The sequence below is a fragment of the Typopeltis vanoorti genome, chromosome 4 (genome assembly GCF_054136105.1).
Source record: "Typopeltis vanoorti isolate ZY-2024b chromosome 4, IOZ_Tvanoo_1.0, whole genome shotgun sequence".
NCBI classification, from domain to species: Eukaryota; Metazoa; Arthropoda; class Arachnida; order Uropygi; family Thelyphonidae; genus Typopeltis; species Typopeltis vanoorti.
In genome coordinates this window covers 170,819,536-170,843,522 of record NC_143552.1, presented here as the reverse complement: position 1 = coordinate 170,843,522, position 23,987 = coordinate 170,819,536, and positions in this window count along the sequence as shown.

The following is a 23,987-nucleotide window of genomic DNA, read 5'->3' as shown; positions in this document are numbered from 1 at the left end:
AGTTAAATAGTAATGACCCTAAAACAGACCCATGAGGCACTCCACTAGTGACTTTCCTTTTCCTGGATATTACACCCCCATACACAACTTGTTGATACCTATCAGATAACCAGTCTCCAATCCAATGGACTAATGTATTATCCAACCCCATCTGCTCTAGTGTGCTGTCAACTTATCATGAGGTACTCTATCAAAAGCTTTTGAGAAATCCAAGTATATTACTGTGTATCCTTCTCCTCTGACCAAGGAAGCAGTCACTTTATTGTAATAAGTAAGTAGATTACTAAAACATGACCTCCCTTTAGCAAATCCATGCTGTCCATCAAAGATTATACCATTGTTGTCAATCCAACTCTAGATCCTAGTTCTCACAAGCTTCTCCAACAACTTAACCACAACACCTGACACACAGATAGGCCTATAGTTTGATGCTTGAGTTCGATCACCTCCTTTATGAAGTGGCACAATCTTGCCCTCCTTCCACTCTTTAGGAACTTGACCAAGTGCAAGACTCGTATTAAAAAAACATGTCAAGGCAGGTGTCAACTCTCTGGCACATTCCTTCAGAATACGCGGTGATATATTATCACGTCCCACAGCCTTATTTACATCTAGTTTACTCAACTCACCAAACACCTCTTGCTCACTTACAGTAAGGATCTCCTCCCCATCATCAACTGCTCTTAATCTCTCCATGAAGTCACATTCACAAGATTGAAAGATCTTTATGAACTGCTCATTAAGTATCTCCACCACACATTCTGCAATAGCTGTCTTTATACCATTTTCTCCAATCACTGTCCTCCTTCCATAATCATTCTTTCTCCTGCAGGCTACATATCGAAAGAATTCCCTAGGATTCTGTTTGGCTTCATTAGCTAACTGCTGTTCATACCTCTCTCACCAACCAAGTCACCCTCCTTGCCTGGTCTTTGTAAACCTCATGAAATTGGTTAATTCTACTTCTCTTATGCTGCCTCCATAATGCCCTTTTTCTCTGTATTGCATGCTTAATCTCTTTATTCATCCATCTCACACCTACCTTATTTAACCTTCTCACCCATGGAATACATTTAGACTTTGCATCTACTAAATAGTTTCTGAAAATCCCACAAGCTGCATTGATCTCTTTTCCAGCTAACTCCTCATTCCATGCTACACCTGCAAGCTGTCTCCTGAGCTCTTCATAATCACCCCCCCCCCCCTTGTAGTTCCACATATACCCTTTTTTCACAGGGGTCCTTGCACTCATGGTCACTTTCACCAATTGGTGGATGATTTGACACCTCATTGATAATTGCATCCTCCGATAAGATGACCAAATCCATGACCCTTAATCCTCGTGTGCCCTCTGTTACATACTGTCTGAGGTAGTTATCCCTCAAAAACTTAAGGAACTCATTTTCTTTACTTCCAGTTGCTATCTCTTCATTCTAGTCTATATTGCTATAATTAAAATCACCCATAATGATCACCCTTTTCTTATTTGCTTGGCTTATTTGACTATACATTTCACTATCACCACCATCCACATTACCAGGTCTATAACAACATCCCACCAAGTATTTGATTCTATTCACCTCTATCTCACATCATACTGCCTCAAAACCACTGTCCCTATTTCTCTCTTGCATCTCTACCTTGTATGGACATAACTCTTTCTCTATCATCAATAGCACTCTACCTCCCTTTTAACCCCTTCTATTCTCATGAAACACATCATACCTTTCCATCTCTATTCCTGTCAGGATGTCGTCCTCATCTAACCATGTTTCACTTATTCCGACAATCTCTGGATGCACAGACGCAATTAGTGCAACCATTTCATCTGCCTTGTTTCTTATACTTCTAGCATTGGTATACAAACACAACAACTCATTTCTGGATCTACAGCTAGTTCCACTGATACCACTCACTCGATGTGATCTCTCCATGCTGGACTGGGGCCATTTCCCTTTCTGCTTCTTCATTTTAGAACCCTTTGCAATTCTATCTGTTTCCTCTTGATCCCTGGTCATCCCATTACTTTCCTGCCTACACATGCTCTCACCTCTTCTTGGAGCATCCACCTTTCTCATGCTGTGTACCCCTGTCCACCCTGAGCCTCCCCGTTTCCCTGCTCCTCTTGCACACCCATTCTCTCATTTTCTATACTCACACCACTCACTTCCCCTTCTTCAATCTCTCCTGTCTTACTCTCCTGCTCTTCCACATCACTCCCCTCTCGATCTGATTCATTCTCTCTATTCACTTCTCTACTTTCCAGCAGCAGTCTCTCCAACCGACTCACACCATAACCACCCAAATGCAGTCCATTGTTCCCATACAGCTCACTTCGTCCCTCAAACTCATTCCACACATTAACAAACTGTACTCCCATGTCCTTCCACATTTCAGCCAGAATATCATTCATAATCCTTGCTCTCTGCCTCATTTCACCACAATCATACCTAGGCAACACAGTGACTACCCTTCCTGTCACACTATTCTCTTTTATCTTTCCAAGCAGTCTCCTGACATTCATTTTGACATGCTCTTTGTTCTCTCTCATATCATTTGTAACAGTTAATACAATTGACTCTTTTGCTCGCTCCCGCCTCATATTCAATGCCTCAATCACTCTACTCATTTTACCGCCTGGAAAACATACCTTGTGCATTTTATTCTCTAGCACACCGAAGATACAAACATTTTTTTTCATATCCCATTTTGACCTCTAGATAGAAACCCAGACTCGAGATACGAACCGTAATGCTTTTCTTTTCAAATGAACTAAAGCCTGTTTTACATTATACTTTTTTTTAACTTTTTCCCCTAGTACTAGAAACAAGCTTAATGAAGAGTACAGCACCAGCATATATATATATGCACGTTTAGCTGAGCGTGCACTAATGCTAGTATAACAATTGTTATTACTTCATCGTATTTATCTGAAATACAACAAACGGTGCACGTATTTGCTTTTTTGTGTATCTATTTCGGTATTTGTACAATACACTTCGTGAAGATTTTTTTAGGTTTGTATTTATTACTACTCATCTCGATTAATGATATGCAACTGAAAGGAGATAGTGTATCTCAAAACATGAGCTTTGTAAAAAGGAGTAAATTAATTGGAAAGGCCAAATGTTTTTTGTACTCTTCACAAATTTTGAAAGACACCTTGGAATATTCCAAGTTTAAAGAGAACTTAATCTTCCAGTTCTCAAGGATAAGAAGTTTGGGCCCCAATATATGGAAATCACAGAGATGTGCTCAAAAAGAAAAGGAGACTGTAACAGAATATTACAACAAGTTGCTGGCAATTGCTAACAGTCTAAGTGTCTCTAATGAGGATAAACCTCACCTTGACTGGACAGTATTTCACCAGTTTAGGCTAGGGGTAAAGCAAGAATTAAAAGAGACTGCCTATAAGAAGAAAATTGCGAATCTGGAGGAATGTTTCCTCGCTGTGAAAGAGAAGGAAGAGATGTTTGGTGACATTCGTCCCGCACCTGCTAACAGCAGTATTAATGTGATTAAAGAGGCAAATAATTCCGCTTGCCAAGGTAAGAATGAAAGGGAATCAAGCACATGTAAGGGCAAGACTGCCAAAGATCAAAAGGATAGCGAGGGAGAAAGATCAGTCAACGGTTAATCAAGTGACTGAAAATGAATTGAACATCCAAAAACAAGTAGGGCTAACAAACATAGAAGTATGTTCTACAATAAAACAAGAAGTTGAACGATTACAACAGCCCTTAGTAGACTGTCTTGATGCAGTACTGAAACAGCTGGTGACAGTAACTGTGAAGACCTTGGAATCAACTATACCTCCAGCAGAGAAAACTAATGAGATGATAAGACAAGAAGTCGAACGGCTATAACAGCCGATGATGAACTGTCTTGATACTGTTATGCAGCAGTTGGCGGCAGTAACTGTGAAGAGCTCAGAATTAACTATACCTCAAGCATAGAAAGCTAATCAGATGATAAGACAAGAAGTCGAACGGCTACAACAACCGATGATGGAACATCTTGATACTATTATGCAGCAGTTGGCAACAGTAGCTGCAAAGACCTCCGAAGTATCTCTACCTCAATCAGAGAGAAATAATGAACAAGGAGACAAAAGGGAGCCTCCTAGATGTTTCAGCTGCAATAAGATTGGGCACTTAGCTCCCAATTGTGTTAGTAACAGTATAAAATATCACGAGAAATAAGTTTTGATTAAAGAATTTTCACTAATTATTTTACAATTAAATTTTTGTCTAGAATAATAAAATATAAGAATGTTCTAAGTAGTTGCAATAATAAAAGAATTGTAAAGATGTATATGCTGTTAAAAGTGCACCTGCACTATAGAAATGTTACGAAGAGCTTAAAAAGACATGTCAGATTAGCGCCGAGCGCCACAACGATTGTAAGGTAAAACAGCCTGTGATGACATAGGTTCATTCATTGCTCGTGGCTAATCCTGGAATGTTCCGAATTGAGAACAAAGAACTGTGATTTGAATAAAAGGACAATACAGCATGTGGTTCAAGGGCTTTTTTCGACCTGTGGCTGACCTTTCCTGGACTTTAGCTCAGCACCTATGAGGACTCCTTCCGGAGTAGAAGGATGGTTTTTTCCTGCCGCCGATGCCTGATGTACTTTTGCCGCCCGCTCGCTCTAGGTTGCAGATACCCACGGCAGAACTCCAGTGCATAATTCAAAAGGAAGACTATCGAGGATTTGACCTGATAGATATGTCCATGTGTATCATTAAGGAATCGAACTTTCCTCTCGGAGAAATTATAAACAAGTAAAATAAATTTAGTTTAATCCTTTATCCAAGTGTGAGCAAACAAAGTTTGCGCCTGAAAGTATCTTCAGGACTGGGTTAAGGTGGTACACACCAGGGCAACTCGTTGCAAAGGTGGAGCAAGCTACCAACACTCCTATCCTAGTATCTCCTATAATGCAAAACACATCTCCTTGCAGATATGTCTATTGTTATGCATTAAGGAAAGGGCCACTACCCAGACCGGTTTCGACCTTTATTGAGGTCTCTTCAGTGGGAGCCAGGCCCAAGTCGAGATATCAGGCAGAAGCATTAGCAGGTCATCTCCACCTATAGGAATTGCCAATTGGTGTGCCACCCCTTTTTTTAATAAGTTACTCTGGATTTAGAGAAAGATGTTGAAAGTTTATTTTCCACTTGGTTAGAGTATAATAAATTTAGTTTAATCCTTTATCCAAGTGTGAGCAAACAAAGTTTGCGCCTGAAAGTATCTTCAGGACTGGGTTAAGGATTAAACTAAATTTATTATACTCTAACCAAGTGGAAAATAAACTTTCAACATCTTTCTCTAAATCCAGAGTAACTTATTAAAAAAAGGGGTGGCACACCAATTGGCAATTCCTATAGGTGGAGATGACCTGCTAATGCTTCTGCCTGATATCTCGACTTGGGCCTGGCTCCCACTGAAGAGACCTCAATAAAGGTCGAAACCGGTCTGGGTAGTGGCCCTTCCCTTAATGCATAACAATAGACATATCCGCAAGGAGATGTGTTTTGCATTATAGGAGATACTAGGATAGGAGTGTTGGTAGCTTGCTCCACCTTTGCAACGAGTTGCCCTGGTGTGTACCACCTTAACCCAGTCCTGAAGATACTTTCAGGCGCAAACTTTGTTTGCTCACACTTGGATAAAGGATTAAACTAAATTTATTATACTCTAACCAAGTGGAAAATAAACTTTCAACATCTTTCTCTAAATCCAGAGTAACTTATTAAAAAAAGGGGTGGCACACCAATTGGCAATTCCTATAGGTGGAGATGACCTGCTAATGCTTCTGCCTGATATCTCGACTTGGGCCTGGCTCCCACTGAAGAGACCTCAATAAAGGTCGAAACCGGTCTGGGTAGTGGCCCTTCCCTTAATGCATAACAATAGACATATCCGCAAGGAGATGTGTTTTGCATTATAGGAGATACTAGGATAGGAGTGTTGGTAGCTTGCTCCACCTTTGCAACGAGTTGCCCTGGTGTGTACCACCTTAACCCAGTCCTGAAGATACTTTCAGGCGCAAACTTTGTTTGCTCACACTTGGATAAAGGATTAAACTAAATTTATTATACTCTAACCAAGTGGAAAATAAACTTTCTATAAACAAGTAAGCTCTCATTTTGTTTTGCAGTATGCGATACAATTGTGTCTAGAAATCGTAAATAGAAAGAAAGAGGCTAATTGTTAACTGGCAGCTGTATGTAAATGAATGTCTAGTTTTTTTTTGAAGAACTTGTTTTGTTAATGTTATCTGATTCTCGGGATGCTCGATACAATATCTGAATTAGTCTTCATTAAGAAGTAAATGTAATGGAAGAGAATTAACTGTGTTAATTCTTATAACAATTGTGCATGCTTAGGAGCTATATTTGTCCCTTAGAGGATATTCTGTGATAAGTAAGATTGAGTAATTTTGTCAGTAAAAGTGTTATAATCAATGATGTTTAGATAGTGAGTTAATGTGTGATATATGGTGCATTTTGTTTAAGTTAGTAGTTAATCATTCTTTCTATGCTTTGTATCATGTCTTTGAATCAAAATAAATCTGTTTTGTTTTTACAATTGCCTGATTCTAATTCCTAAGCCAATGCACTATCTCGAAAATAATTAACGAACCTGCGGGAGTAAAATATAACAGCGAACCACGACTTGCATTTTGGGATATTTGTGTAGAAGTGTAAGATTACATTTTGTCTTCTTCTCGCCCTGACTGTTAACATAAATCAGATCAATTAAGTGGCGCAGTCGGAAATTAAATAAATTTCTTAATTGTTTTGTGTATGATTGCTCAGGGATTTCGACGCAAGATAGATCTTAAAAACGAGGTCTATTTAGCAGCAGAAGAAAACGGGGGGGGGGGGGGCAAGAAGTAATACTAAGTAAGGAAGTAGATGGAAATAATAGAAGACATGTGAATATATTACAATGGCACAGCTGTCGGCAGGATAAAATCCACATAATACAATTCAAGTGAAGTGGATTGGGATACTTTTAGCTTAAGAAACAGGTAAAGTTTAGCAAGTAAGAATAATTCCTTTTTGCAATTGAAATTTAATTTATATGAATTGTGATACTACTGATTGTAAAATAACTAGCACTGACATAAGAATGGATGACAAGGAGTTTTTAAGGAATGTAAATCCTCACCATGTTATTCCATCGTTCTCTGGGGACAAAAATGATGACATTCATTCCTATTTTGGTTTTGTAGAAGAATTAAGAAGAATGGGAAACTGGTCAGAATTTCAGCTACTAATTCTGCTAAGAAATTTTTTTATTCCTCCCCAATACTAAGAAACACATTTATTATTCAAAATTTAAAGATACATTAATTATCAAATAAAATACTAGAACAAGTAAACACTTTCAGATACTTGGGATGTGATCTATCATACGAAGAAGAAAAAGACATAGACACTAAAATATCAAACTTTGTCAAAGTAAATGGCATAATAAATAATATATTTAAGCCATCCCTGGTACAAAAACACACTAGAATCAGACTATATAATGTCTTGTCAAAACCAACTCTACTATACGGAAGCGAAACATGGACCATGAAAAGGAAAGATGAAAAACGAATTCAAACAGCAGAAATGAAGTTCCTCAGAAAAACAGCTGGATATACCAAGTGGGACCACAAAACAAATGAAGAAATCTTACAATCCCTGAAAATAAAACCAATTAATTACTACATAAGACAGTATAAACAAAAATGGCTAGAACATTTAAATTGAATGGACAACAGCAGACTGCCAAAAATATTATACAGATACAAAATAAGTGGAAAAAGAAGAATTGGAAGACCAAGAAAGAGATGGCATGAGACCAGAACAGGCCACATGGCCTAAATTCCATGTTAGGAAGAAGATCAAATACTCTAAAGTTAGGAGCATAAGCAAAAATATATGGAAATTATATAACTACATACAATGGGAGAAGGAAACTGTTACAGACTTTTCTCACAGATTACTGACTCTTGCAAGTAATCTGAAAGTCTCTGAGGAAGAAAAACTGCATTTAGAGTGGGCAGTTTTTCATCAATTTTGTTTGGGATTAAAAGAAGAACTAAAAGAGACAGCATATAAAAAAAAAATAAAGAACTTGGAAGAGTGTTACCTTGCGGTCAGAGACAGAGAGGAAAGGCTTGGTGATATACATCCCACCTCTATCCTCAAACAAGTACACTCAATTAAACAAGTAGAGGATTCTGCCTGTAACTCAAAAAAGGCTCATGATGTGCTGAAAGAAAAAACACTACAAGAATGAATCAAAAGAACATCTTACTCCCTGCAAAGTGTTGCAACAATGACCAACAAAAAAGGGAAAGCTTTAACGATAGTGGAGGGTCTGATACAAGACACACCCTGTGTGATTAGTGATTGGGTACAGTTTAATGTAGCTGTAGATCGCAGAGACCAATTGTAACGTGCCACTAACATAGTACTAATGAATGAAAGCTTTCTAGTCTCAGATGAAAAAAGGGAACAGGATCCATCATCATCCAGTCACCTTCAAGAAATAAGAATTTGCTAGCTACATCAAGGAACAGTGATTCCTAACGCTACCTCTACTATTTCATCTGATATAGTCAAAGATGTGCATGTTGATCAGTCTGATGATAGTCAAACGAGAGTTACTGGAATTGTGGAGAAAGAGGTGTTTACAAGTGCCTGAATCTAATTCCTAAGCCAATGCACTATCCCGAAAATAATTAACGAACCTGCGGGAGCAAAATATAACAGCGAACCATGACTTACAGTTTTGGATATTTGTGTAGAAGTGTAAGATTACATTTTGTCTTCTTCTCACCCTGACTGTTAATATAAATCAGATCAATTAAGTGGCACAGTCAGAAATTAAATAAATTTCTTAACTGATTTGTGTATGATTACTCAGGGATTTCCATGCCAGATAGATCTTAAATCGAGGTCTATCTAGCAGCTGAAGGGGGGGGGGGGGGGTAAGAAGTAATACTAAGTAAGGAAGTAGATGGGAAAAAAGTTCAATATATTACAACAGGAGACCCTCCAATAAAAATAATAGATATGAGTTGAGGTTTGGGCATACTCCTCAGAAGCATGAAGGTAAACCATGGAGAAGAGGACAATGGAATCATGAACAACAAAAAAGGTCGAAAATTACAATTAAGGGTAAAGTACAAGGATCGCATTGTGACATATTGTTAGGTACTGTTTCCCAGGCCTCTGCCATATGGGAAATTATTTTCAAGGAATAAAATCCCGTGTGTGGCGAGGCATTTCTAATCTAAGGAAACCGATCAGACTATCGGGGTAATCGACATCCAATGTTTATGTGAACAAGAAAGTCAGAGTAAAAATATACTTACCTAAGTTTAATGTGTGTGTTTGGCAAGAGTTATTGGTCCTCCCCAGGACATCTCGCCCACACATTCAGAAAATTTTAGGAACGAACTTCCTAGAGAGATACAAGTTCTCATATGACTTTTCCAGAAATGAAATGTTCCTAATAGGAAATAAACGGTTTGGTAGAGGAAACCATAAAAGTAGAAATAGAAATGTGAAATCTCATGAAGAAACAATGCAGAAGAAAAGTAATGTCACACCAACTGATGGAGTTAATGAAGTGTCTCAAAATAACCTGGTTGATTCTCAAATAGATTCGATTTCAGAAGTGAACAGTCAATCTGAGACTTACCAAATATCAAGCGTTAATTAGCAAATGACCAAGATAAAACAGAAGAAAAATTAGGGGGGGGGGGAATAGTCTGAGAACAATCAGAGTGAACTATATTGAGATAATTAATAAACCTAGGAGTTTTTTATGACAAGCCGAGGTGGGACAGGCCCAGAAAACATGAAGTTAATGTACAAACCCAGCGGCAATTTAATTATGCCAACTTCCTGTTTTCTTTTCATGCTTAGAAAAGCTATAAGTGGTCTATTATATTGTAATTTAGCACTTGCTACAAAGGCTGTACACTTACTAACAGATTGTGCAAGCTTTATGAATAAAAAAATAATCGAGAATTAATTAGGTCCAAAACGTTAAAGGATTGCAATGAAATTAGATGTAATCTTGAAAATAGAACACAAAGAAATGAAGTGCAAATTAGGTCCAAGAGAGATAGAAGTCCAAGAGAAGACTCTCCTCGTACACAGATGCCGTTACAAATTTGAACATTTATTTAAAGAAAGTGTAGCGGCCTTACTTCAACGTTCTAACTTGAATTGAATCATAATAACTGTATATCTATATCAAAAATTTGGGAAAGTTTAATCAGGATAAAACAAAATATATTTTTTTTTAATCAGTATATTATTTAAGATCATTATATGAATTTCTGAATTAATATCTTTAATTATGTTTTTTTACAAAATGTTTACTCTTCTAATACTTAGCGATATGACATCACGTGGTGCGTTCTATGCATGAATGATCAATTGTTCATATTCCACTTTGTTTTTTAAAACTTTCCTATGTAGCCACTGAAGATGGTCCGTAATATTCAGACCGAAATATTTGGCAAATTAAACATTATTCTTGTGCTAACGTGTATATATTTCAAATCATTATGTCACAAGTATCGTTAAAAAATCAAGATTTGTTTTCATAAGCTTAGTAATTGTAATTGGTACAGAGAATTGTCACTGAAGCATAGAACCTGATTTACTTTTAATTTAGTATTGACTTTTTGTACATTTCGTTTGATGATAAATTTTTTCTTTGATGATAAATAAATTGCTATGCACTACTCATTAATTTGAATTTGTGTGTCCTAAAGTTAGATTGCTATGACTGTAGATTAGTAAATATGCGTTGATAGATTTAGTGATAGATAAGAGAGGAAAGTTCCGTACGTTTTACTGTGTTTTTCTTTGGAGGGAAATTCAACTCCCACCCACAAAATTGGTGGTGCAGCAAGAAGCTAAATAAATTTTCCAATTTTAGTTGAGAATAAACACTAGTAGGTCAGACAAAGAGATTGGTTCCAGCCTGAGGCGATTTCTTTGTTCTGTAAGTTTTGCACACGTGAGCTTTATATTATTTGTGGGCATAAGTCAGATGTATAACAAAAGTAAAGAAGGAAAGTTCAAGTGAGATAAAGTAGGATTTAGAAGGAGATTTTAATAAGAGAAAATAAGATATAATAAAAGATTTTAATAAGACATTTTAATTAAAATAACGATAACTAACAACACCACCCCTACAACCAATGGATCAATATGTTACTTCCAACTTCAAAAAGCTTTATACCAAAGCACTTTTCAAAAAATGTTTCACAGTTATCATCGACATAGAATTAACCCTCAGGGAATTCTGGAAGAATCACTTCAATATTCTTCATTGTTTGCTTCCTATTAGTCAGGCATGGGAACATATTTCTGTGAGATCTCTAAAATCAGCCTGGAAAAAGTCTTGGCTCGACTGTGTCCGAGGAACTGCATTGGAAGAACCTGAAAGCGAAATTCACATTGTAGATACAGTTGTCTCCCTGGGCAAGACCATGCATTTGGAAGTTGATGAAGCAGACGTAAGCACAATGTTGAGTTGACCACTGAAGAGCTACAGGAATTAAGAAGAGAGCAGGAAAAAGAAAGGGATGAGGAGGAAAAGCAAATGTCTTCAGAGGACGAAGAAGACAGCAACAAAATGAGAACAATTCCAACAAGTGCCATAAAAAAAATCTTGCAGCACTAGGATGAATTGCAAGAATTGGTTAACAAGTGGCATCCAAATCAAGGTGTTGTTTCTAGAGCCACCAATATCTTCAATGACAATGTCATTAATCACTTTAGAAGGGTGTTAAGGAAACAACAGATTCAGTCAACATTGGATAGGTTTTTTAAACCTCCGTCACCTTAGAGACAAAAAGAAGCAACTGATGACAACAAATCGAAAACTCCTGAACCACAAAACCAGCCACAAGAAAATTGATTTATTTTTACAATTCAACAGAAGATGATTTTCATACTAATCATGTAAAACCAAAGATTTCATAAATAAAAATTAATATGTAAATTGTATACAAAATGCATACTTATAGTGTAAAAATGCTCCTTCTCCATTTGTTTGCATTTTCTTCATTTAGTTGGGAATATTTTTTTATTTTTTGGATTTTTTTTTAATCTGGAAATGGATTAATTGATTTCCCATAAGATATAATGGAAAATTGGATTTTGAGATACATATTTTGAGATACGAACCGTGGGGAACAAATGAAGTTCGTAAGTCGAGGTACCAGTGTACTTTAATCCTTTTGACTTGATTCTTTTGCTATCATTAGCAAACCTTCCCCATTCTGTTCTGTCTGTCCTTACTGAAAATACTATCTCTTGAATGCAATCCTTGTGGCTATATGCTAACCTCAGCCTAATTTTTAGCCAAGTTAAGCTAACCAGTGCCAAAAACCCTTCTTCCTTATTTCTGACATTAGCATACATAAACTACAATATCATTTCATCCCACCTCTCCCTTGCACCTTGTGTTGATTATCTCACTAAAGTTAATAACTTGGGGAGCTACATTCAGCCTCATGTGCTGTGGCCACTCCCCCATGTACTTATCTCTAGGTCACCTGGACCTGCACTCACCTGCATTCTCCATAAGCATTAGTTTCCCTGACTCTTCACTTCCAAAATCTTACTGAACAATACTATCTCTAGATGCCTAACTCCAAATCTATTCAAATACAAACCTTATGCCTTATACGAATCCTCCCTTCATCAAACTTATCCCACACATCTGCAAATTTACACCATTCCTCCTGCACACTGACTCATTTGTAATCTTATTATTTTTTGGCTCACCTCTATTATACTATAGCAGGAGACTCAACTTTCACTTTTTAATTCTTCCTATCCTCTTGTATGAGTAACTCTTTCTTCCTTCTTGTGTACCACATGTTACCTGCTAGATCATTCGTACCAGCCATAATAAACATCTTTCATCTTCCCATTATATAATAATCCCTACTACTGATGCAGTCTTACAGAAACTGATGAAAATCATTTACCATCTTAAAAAAAAAAAAGCCGCTTGTATAATAACTTAATAACTTGAAGTACATATACAGAACCTGCACAAGTTCTAATGCATGAAGAACAACATACTGAATAAAAATTTATGCTTTCTTTTAACATTCAATGGTTGGCCTGTTATGTTGAACTACAAAGGTGTGATGCTAAAAAAAAACAAAAATTAATCTAATTCCAGTATTAAGGAAAACCACAAAGTAGTTACTATAACAAAACTATAATGTTTACATTAATAAAAAAAACAAAGAAAATGTTCATATGACACGATTTAAATATTGTTATTTCCTAATATGCAAACTATTAATAAAACACTAAGTATTTATTATCCTTACAGGAAACTCCAGCACATTTGGCTTTGTATAGTATGGATACATCCTTACAAGACTTAGCGACTGACCAGATAAACAAAGACGATGCGGTCCTGTTATATTTTTGGTAGCTCCAAGGCCTTTATTTTTCACTATCACTTTCCATTCATGCTCTGTAAAACAGTACTATGGTTAAAACCAACAGAAACAGTTTTATATTTACAATTATTTAAAGGAAATACAGAAGGTGTAACATACACAATCTAATAAACATTTGGACAACTGCACATTCCAACTCACTGTAATATGAAAGGCATTAACCTTCCTACCGGCTAGGACGTCTATAGACGTCCAACTAAATCTGGATAAGATTCAGCCCACCTGTTTAAAGAACCTGGATAAGAAGTGCAATTTGACTGTCATATCCATTAGAAGGTGTGATAAACCCTCACGCTGAAGAGAAAGGTTAATCGGATTATCTCCCGTTCGTAGCTGCCTCTCAGTTGCCTATAACAAGAAACGGACTTTCTTGTTCCATGCTGGTGAACTGGATTTTAGTTATATATGATAGACTAAAAATAGAGAAATTATTTATATTTTTGTTTTCTCTTTTTATTGTACAATACAGTTTTATTGTACAATAAAAAGTACTGGACAAAATAAAGGTCTTGCATAATTTCTTCACTTAACCAATTTAATTTTTTATTTTTTTGCGCTAATTTTTTTCTAATCACTACTAGACAAAAGATTTTTCTTTGTTCTCGAAGAAATTAATTCACGATAATTATTTGGAATATTCTTTTAAAAAAGAAAAGAAAACCGGCTTCCGACGTTCCAGGTTATATTAATTTTATTTTTGTACAAAACCATCGAAATCGAATAATACTTAACAGATTTCCTTTAGGACACGCTTGATCAACTTTGGTTTATAGAGAATAACATGAAATTCTTTAATCATATTACTAAATTTTTTCTTCATGTTGTATAGTAATCTGTACTTTCACTTTCTTGGTTTCCTTGTATAATTGGTCATTACAAAATGAAATTAACAGTTATGATTTAAATTTATATTTTCTGCATAATTCAGATATTTTATTCTCCAATTTTTAAAGTAAGCGACATTTGCTTATTTTTATCATTCAAAATATGTATATCAAAATTTCATTTCCTTTCACAATAGAATTGAACTTTATTTCGCCTATGATAGTTTAACTACCCCCCCCCCCGTGGCATTACTATCACACACCTGAAAACTGTTATGAAACATAGGTACAGTTTTTATTTAATTCGTTATTTTTCTCTAGTAATTGTTCCATATAACTTTTATTTTTCGATACTGAAACTACGTGGTGATTATTATAAATTAGCAAATTATAAATCAGACAATATACATATTTTCTGATTATTATAAATCAGGAAATTATGTGATATTCGGATATAGGTGAAATTAATATTTAAAATCACTGTCATACTTCAAATGCAATATCAGAATAAAGAAAGTGAAAAACCCGAAGTTTCGAAATACATTTCGAAAGCCCGCTCTCGAAATGTATTGGTCTACAGACTGGATTCTGAACACACCAATGCTTAGTGATGTTATGACTGAAAAACAATTCAGTCTCATCATGAAGTATTTGCATTTTCAGAATAATGAGGAATACGATCAGGCAACACATCTTTGCCCAGTCCTCAACAAAATTTATGATTTTCTGATGAAAATCCGTCAAAAATGTAGATCACTCTACATTCCTGAGAGAGACTTGAGTATCAATGAAAGCCTTATGCCATTCAAAGGTGGACTGAAATGTAAGTAGTATATTCCCAAAAAGAAAGCGAAGTATGGAGTAATTTTTTTTATGCTTTGCGAATCGGAAAGTGGATATCTTTGGGATTTCAAACCTTATACGGGAAAGCAAACTGTAATCGAGCACGATAAATATTCGGATCTCCCCTTGTCGATGCGTGCAGTAATGCAGTTACTAGACCCTTTACTGGGGAAAGGTTACTGCATTACAATGGATAATTACTATATGTGTCCTGAACTCGCTGATTTGCTTTTACAGCATCTTACAGATAGTTATGGTACTGTAAATGCAAAAAGGCGAGATGTGCCTCCAGATCTGGCTTCAGGAAAGCTATCGAAGGGGGAAATCCGAACTTTTCAGCGAGGGAAAGTCTTTGCACTGCGTTTTAAGACAAAAAAGATGTTTTTCTGCTATCTTCCCTGCACAATCCATCAGCGGAATCCGTGGAGAAGCATGGTTTGAAGAAAGAAAAACCCATTGCTGTGTGTGCATACAACGACACTATGGGTTGAGTCGCCAGGTGCGATCAGCAGCTATCATTCTACTCTGTAATGAGGAAACAGCATAAAAAATATTAAAAAAAGTTTTTGGACATGTTATTTGAATTTTGAAGTGTTTGGATTTTGTTATTTGGAACAGTTTCCTCCTGTACAAGAAAAAATGTTTGTCTACCATAACATATCTAGAATACAGAATAGAAATTGCGAAAGCATTGCTGCATGCACATGCACCTTCTTCAGCAAGCAGAAAAACAGGAAATCCTGCCAGACATCTGAGGTTGAACGCTGCTAACTCCAACCATTATCCCGAAAATCTACCACCAACGGCTAATAAAAAAAAACCTCCACGCAAATATTATGTATGTAATAAAAAAAATATCAGAAAGGAAACAAAAATCTGGTGCCCTGAGTGTAAAACTGCTTTGTGTGTTTACCCTTGCTTCAAGGAGTTCCACGCTGTTCAAGAATTATAAATTCTGAACAGTATGAAATAAAAAATGTTTGTTTTCAAGGCCATCAAAACAGTCCTTTTCAGGACTACAAATATTGATAGAGGGATACCCGAATGCACTGTTTCTTTTTTATCTTGAAGGCTAATTTTTAAGTTCTTTTTATGACACAGAGAAACTGGAAGGAGTATTCCAAGTAAAGTATTTCATCAAAACAATAAAAAATAATGAAATAAAATCTACCCTATATAAATAAAATGATAAGCTTTTTTATGTCATGTTTATCGAAACGTTTTGAAACTCAGCGGCTACCCTGAGTGTCGAGTCTTCAAAATTCGAGTCATCAGAATTCAGGGGCTGAACCTCCTTTCGAGTTATCACAATTGAAGGAGAACTGGTCTACCATACCGGAACACGGGGGGGTTGGGCATAGCCCCCCCCTAGTTAATAAATGAAATATATAAATAATAACGGGAACATTTTCACCTTGCCAACACTCAACATTGATGTGATATGGGTTCCAAATTTCTTGTTTCGGAGATATATATATATACAGGGTGTTCGGGATAAATTTGACATATTTATAATTAATTATATTTTTCCGTAAGTTACATGTATTAACACACACTTCTCTTCATTTAAAAGTTTGGACCCTTCTTCATTCATATACAAGATGTCAGAAAGGATGGATAGCTGGAACCCACCTGAATCATGGAAGAGAATAACTTGTATCATGATGATTCGTGCCCGCCATCAAAATAAGGATATTACGACTGCTGCCCAATGCTCCCTGAATACAGTAAAAACAATCAGGCATGAACTAGAGACTTGCAATGGTGACTACGAGGATGTAGCAAGAAGAAAGATCCCTAGCAGACGATCTGATTGCGTTCGTACAGCAGAATTCCTCGCAAATCTGCAGGAACAGGTGTTGAAGAACCCTGGCATTGGAATTCGGGCTTTGTTCGTGGAGTTGCTAACTGTAGTCAAGCCCTGGATAACAAGGGTAGCCAATGGTAGGCCGTATGTATGGCAGCAGGATTCGGCCCCTTGCCACACCTCTGGGAAAAGTCAAAAATGGTTGTCTGAAAATTTCTACGACTTCACCAGTCCAAATGTTTGGCCTCCAAACTCCCCAGACCTTAACCCCATGGATTATTTTGTATGGGGCGCAGTTGAAAAAGACACCAATCGCACTTCCAGTAATACAAAAGCCCAGTTAATGGATAAAATTAAAACAGTTTTTGCGGCCCTTCCCAGGGAGACTGTAGCATCAGCTTGTTCGAGGTTCCGAAGCAGAATTGAAGCTGTGATCGATGCTAATGGTGGTTATTTTGAGTAAATCTTGTTGATAGTATTGTAATTAACTCTGCCTGTAATGTTTTTTTGTCAATTCATTAAATTTAATAGATACAAAGAAGATTTTCTTTTTCCTTACGAAACTGTCAAATTTATCCCGAACACCCTGTATATATATACATATATATATATATATATATATATATATATATTACAAAGTTTTGTAATAAAAATTTCTGCTACAATGAAGTTTGGCAAAATCAACAATATTATTACCACCTTATTTCTATTTCTCGTGTGGGAGAAAAACGGTAAAATGTCACTCTTATAATTATATGAGATGTTATAATGGCAAAAATAGTAAGAAAAAAGTCATTTGCAGTTTCTCTTCAAAACACAAAGAAAGAACATTGTAAATTCAGCCAGTGGAAAAGAAAATACTACATATTTTTCTACTGTTATCTGATTTTTTTTCTTATAGTTCAAAGAAGAAATCACTGCATATAACATGAAGTCTGCAGGAGGGAAAAAAATCTGGAAATTGGTTACATTATAACGAATAGAGAAATCATGTCAGAAAAATTATTCACATATGATTCTAATCTCAGCAGACATAACATTTTCTTCTAGATTAGATATCTAAAGTAACTGAATCTTTGCTACTATTTTACACTAAAATGAATGGGTATGTTCCCCAAGTGATTTACGTTTGTAACAGCTGTGTTGTGAACGATTTATGAAATAAATTATCTGAAATATCCGCAGATTGCTTAGGTCTATATCCCCCCCCCCCAAAAGAAGATTATGAAATGCATATGCACCTTTTCTTTGAAAATAATTCAAATCCTCTTTTTCGAGATAATTGTATGATTTAATTTCTAATTTTTGATAATAAAAGTGAAACTGATCATTATAAATTAAGCAATTATTTTGGCATAAATAATGTATAAGCATGTAAACGAAATATCAGTATTTCTGTTAGAATATAGGTAATCAACAATCGAAAAGGAAACAAGACATTCTTGACATATACTGCACTACAGCCTGGGGCACTTTAGTGTTCTCCCCTTTCTTCTCAATAGCACTGAGAGTAATAAGCCTACAACTTTTCCTCCAGCTAAGAGGATATTACCAAGTATTTAGAAGACATAGATTATTTCAGAAGTAGCTTCCAGCAGCAGAAGAAGTAATATTTAGATTTTTTTAAAAGAAAAACAAACACAAATAATACTACTGAACTTTCTTTTGTGTGGTATGCATATAAACAATTTTGCATGGTGAAAATATAGTATATTATTTCTAAAATTTCACATAATTTCAGCGGGCAGTAGAACAGCTGGTTTTAGATTGCAAATAAATAGAACAGAATTAGAAGTTTCACAATACAATCTGATTGCCGTATATCTTTTGTCAAAATGGTAAAATGAAGTAATTGATTTTGAATGCTGTCTAGAAAAGCTTTCAAACCTGTGAGTTCTAGGAGAGGATAAGGGGGGGGGAAGCATTAGAAAATCTTCAAAATGAAAAAGGATTTTGAATCATTCCGTATATGATATTTTTCACATTATATTTTCAACATATCTACGAGGATGTGCACTAGATATTATCGTAATATGCATAATACAAATAAATAAATAAATGACGAAGGCGAAGAATCACTGCTAAAATATCATTGGATATAAATTTTTGATACCAAAAAGACACACAATCGGAAACCGAGTAATGCAATGTAGCATTTTAACATTTTTTTTTTATTTTGTCTTTATGAATAACAAAAAATCGTTTCTAAAACTGAAATGTGATGATCCATATAATGCTATTTCGCTAGAAACGAAAGAAAAAGGACATATTTATTTCAATAAATATTGTTTAAAAATATAAATATTTGACATAATATTTTCAAAGCAAACATTTGAAAATTCTGAAATTCGAAAAAAAATTATTCAATTATTATACGTAAAGTGAAAGAACAATCAGTGCAACTCTTCCGGTGCACTGATTTGTAGAATTACCAAGTATTTATAAGACGTAGATTATTTCAGAAATAGCTTCCAGCAGCAGAAGAAGTAATATTTAGATTTTTTTAAAAGAAAAACAAACACAAATAATACTACTGAACTTTCTTTTGTGTGGTATGCATATAAACAATTTTGCATGGTGAAAATATAGCATATTATTTCTAAAATTTCACATAATTTCAGCGGGCAGTAGAACAGCTGGTTTTAGATTGCAAATAAATAGAACAGATTTAGAAGCTTCACGATACAATCTGATTGCCGTATATCTTTTGTCAAAATGGTAAAATTAAGTAATTGATTTTGAATGCTGTCTAGAAAAGCTTTCAAACCTGTATAGAAATTTAGAGTAGTTATGCAATTCAGTTCCAGGAGAGAATAAGGAGGGGGGGGGGGAAGCATTAGAAAATCTTCAAAATTAGCAAAAATGTTGAATCATTCCGTATATGATATTTTTCACATTATATTTTCAACATATCTACGAGGTTATGCACTAGATATTATCGTAATATGCATAATACAAATAAATAAATAAATGACGAAGAGGAAGAATCACTGCTAAAATATCATTGGATATAAATTTTTGATACCAAAAAGACACAATCGGAAACCGAGTAAGGCAATTTAGCATTTTAACATTTTTTTTTATTTTGTCTTTATGAATAACAAAAAATCGTTTCTAAATCTGAAATGTGATGATCCATATAATGCTATTTCGCTAGAAACGAAAGAAAAAGGACATATTTATTTCAATAAATATTATTTAAACATATAAATATTTGACATAATATTTTCAAAGCAAACATTTGAAAATTCTGAAATTCGAAAAAAAAATTATTCAATTATTATACGTAAAGTGAAAGAACAATCAGTGCAACACTTCCGGTGCACTGATTTGTAGAATAAAATACACCAAATTTAATATCACTAAACAGATTCATTGCAAAAGCTGATCAGTGGGCATTTCAGGATTGATTTTTTTTTCGCATATGTGAAATTGGTTTCAATTTTTGGGAAGAGACACAGTAAATCATTTTAGAGGCAAGAAAGGTCAAATAACTTAGGACAGTAAATGAAATACTAAGCAACACAATAGACGTAAAGACAGGGGGAGGGGATACAAAGGTCACTCAGCAACAGTTAATCCACTAATGCTATAGAATAGCCGTAACGAGATTAACGGCGGAGGAAGGTAATGGCATGATAAAAGGTAGAATGCCGACGAAGTTTTGATCCATGAAAAAAGCTAGGGAGTGTTGAATATTTCATCCACACTGGCCGGTTGGGAGGTTAATATGGAGAGTCGGTCCATCCTTTGCTGCAATAACAGCCTTCAATCAGAATTCTGGAGAGGCTTTCTGCTAAATTTTGGTATGTTGATACAGTAAGTTCCTTCCATTCTTCCAAAAGAGAATTAGTGAAGTCTGTCAGTGATTCAATTGGCCTCATAATCAGTGTTGTTCGAATTCATCCCACAGATTGTTTCGTTGAGAATAAGACTCTGTGCAGGCCAGTCAAGTTCAACACCCATCTCACCAAACTATTTCTGCAAGACCTTGCTTTGTAGATGAGGTATTCTCATGTTAATACAAGAAAGGGCCTTCACTGAGCTGTTGCCATTAAGTCAGAACCACAGAATTTTATGGAATTTCATTATAGGCCACAGTGATTCTCCATCACTGGAACTAGGAGCCTAGCCTGAATCATGAATAACAGCACCAGACCATGACCAAACTTCACAGCTTGAGCAGGTGAAGAGCTCTCCTTAATTTGCCAAACCCAGACTCGTCCATCAGACTACTAGATGGTGAAGTGTGACTGCCACTCCAGAATTCCAATGGCAGCAAGCTTTACATTCTCACAGCTCCACCCAATGCTTGACATTGCTCTTGCTGATTAGGCTTGTGCAGCTGGGCAGCCATGGAAAACCATGTTCTTCAGCTTCCAACAAACAGTTGTGATGGTGGTGCTATTTGTAGAGGCAATTTGGAACTGGTTAGCAAGTATTTCAACCGAAAACAGTTGACTATTTTGAGTCACATACTTTGACGCTTGGTGTCACATACTTCGACACTTCCTGCTCTGTGGGTTTCCATGTCCTACAAGATTGTGACTGATGATTTTGCTCGTAAGCATTTCCACCTCACAATAATATCGCTTACAGTTAATGAGGCTGCAAAAGGTGGCATCCCAAGACTTTTGACGTGGCATTTGAGTGCCATGTCAAAAGTCACAGAGTTCTTCAGTATGGTCCATTTTACTGTTAATGTTTATCTATGAAGATTGCAACAGTATGAGCTTCCTTTTATACCTGTATGAGCAATGGATGTGACGTGTATAACCGCATCCATTACTAAGAAGTGTGCAGATATCTTTGATGAGATAGTATATGCTAACTACATACATAGCACTTTAAACTAAATGTCAAGAAATGATAGGTATGGAAACCTAGTCTCACTGTAGGAAAAACCATTATAGAGAACTCTTTATACTGCTAACTACTGATAAACAATTCTAATATAATATAATAAAATTTTTCTGTGGCAGACCTATAAATTCTCATTGTGGGAGTTCTGATCTGTAAATCACACCATACATTAAAATCATTTCCTGCCAGCTAACTTATCCTTTGGAAATTTACAACCGTCTTTTTAGCAAGCATCTCTCAACAATCATTACAAAGATCCCTTCCCTCCTCTGGTATATTCCCATCAATGGGTATGGGTACACAGCCATTCATCTCAGAATTTTAAAGCTTTAAACATTTAATTTAAAACAATCACATTCAACTCATATACATAGTCATTTGCACACCTTCCAGCTCAAATATCATGTTGTATGAGGAGGATTTTGATGGTTGCAAGTATTCTACTTTCAGATTTATATATCTCCTTTACAGGTGAGTAAGTCTGATATCCAGTAATTGGAGAAATTGTTATCCAGAAAGTGTATTTGAATAGTCTAAGCAGAGCTAGGGTCTTTGCTGCCTGCATGCAATTTCTATCTAAGCGTCCCAGTAACTATCCGGGAGTGTGTGGTTCTTTCATGTCGACAATAAAAATTTAAATTATTTGAAATTTCTTAAATAAATTTTGACAGAACAGTCAAACGTTGGTTCGCTAAATGTAACAAACTGGGGGTTTTGACTAGGCAGGATAATCGTTAAAAACCCATATATTCAAAAAATTCTCAAAAGTTAAAGCAAATTTTGATAAAGCCACTTCACTTTAATTGTTGAATATAATGAAACAGGGATTATAGCCTTCTCACTGACCCAAATCGCTAACAAACTTAAAATGAATTTTAATTAAAGTTTAAAAAATTCTTGCATTTTACAAGTTACTAAATTCTTAGTAACTTATAAAAAATTATTAAAAATTTTTTATAAGTGGAACTATCTTTTAGGAAAATAAAAGAAACTCAAGATAGATGAGAAAATAAGAAAAGAATTCAGAAATAATTAGAACATTTAACATAAGTATTCAAAAAATAACATCTTAACAGAATAACAGAAAATAATTTAAATTACATAAATATACTTGAAATTTTTTTTTTTTTTTTTAATTTTAAGGTTCTTGATTTCATATTCACAAAATTAGAATAATGGTCTTAACGTCTAATTCCACACATATCATTTTCAATAGTTATTAACGCCAAACTAAAAAGCATTTTTTTGTGACATACTTGTTCTCAAGTAGGTTTTAAATTAAAACCTACTTTTAATCAATTTCAACTTGGAAAAGGAACGTTCACTGCTTGCTACACTGACAGTTAAGGTTAATAGCATTCTTAAAGCAATTGAAAAGTTAGGGAAAGATAAATTATTGGACACAATAAAATTAAGAATATCGAAAGGGCTTTGAATATTTATATTATCCTTCTGAAAAATATCCTGGAAAGCACGTCATATAGTTCTATTACATTTACGTCTTTATTGTCACAGTCCTTCAAGAGAATCTTTAAATCATCACAATTTTTTCGTAAATCTTCGTAATTAATTTGTAGTAATCTATACAAGAAATTGAAATTATCATAATATGTTTTTAATTGTTCAAAATGTTCTATTAACAAACACATTGCAACATCTAGAAGTGTATAAAACACATTCACTCTAAATTTATCTTCTGGCGATTGTGGCGTTTCATCATGATGCTCGTAGTCAAATTGTTGTATCTTCTTTCATCATCGAACTTCCGTACCATTTTTAATTCTTGTTCTCCATCCACCTCTTCACTCAGTTATTTTGCCGTTTCTAGAACTTCTTTAAAATTTGTATCTGATCGATACTCTTGTAAGAATATTTTTAAGTTTTCGATAGATTCTAAAGCAAGTGTAATGTTCATATTTTTGCTTTGAAGCATTTTACTCACCGGGTTCATTCTGTTAATTTAATCATGCCAAGTTATAAGACAGCAAATAAATTTGTAGTCCTTTATTTTAGCTCATAATGTTTATGCTCTTCATGCTGAGTTTCTTTATTAAAATTTTCATTATTTAAAATTTCAAAAAGTGCATCATAAATTTCTCCTAACTGATATCGTAGAGAGTGGATTGCAT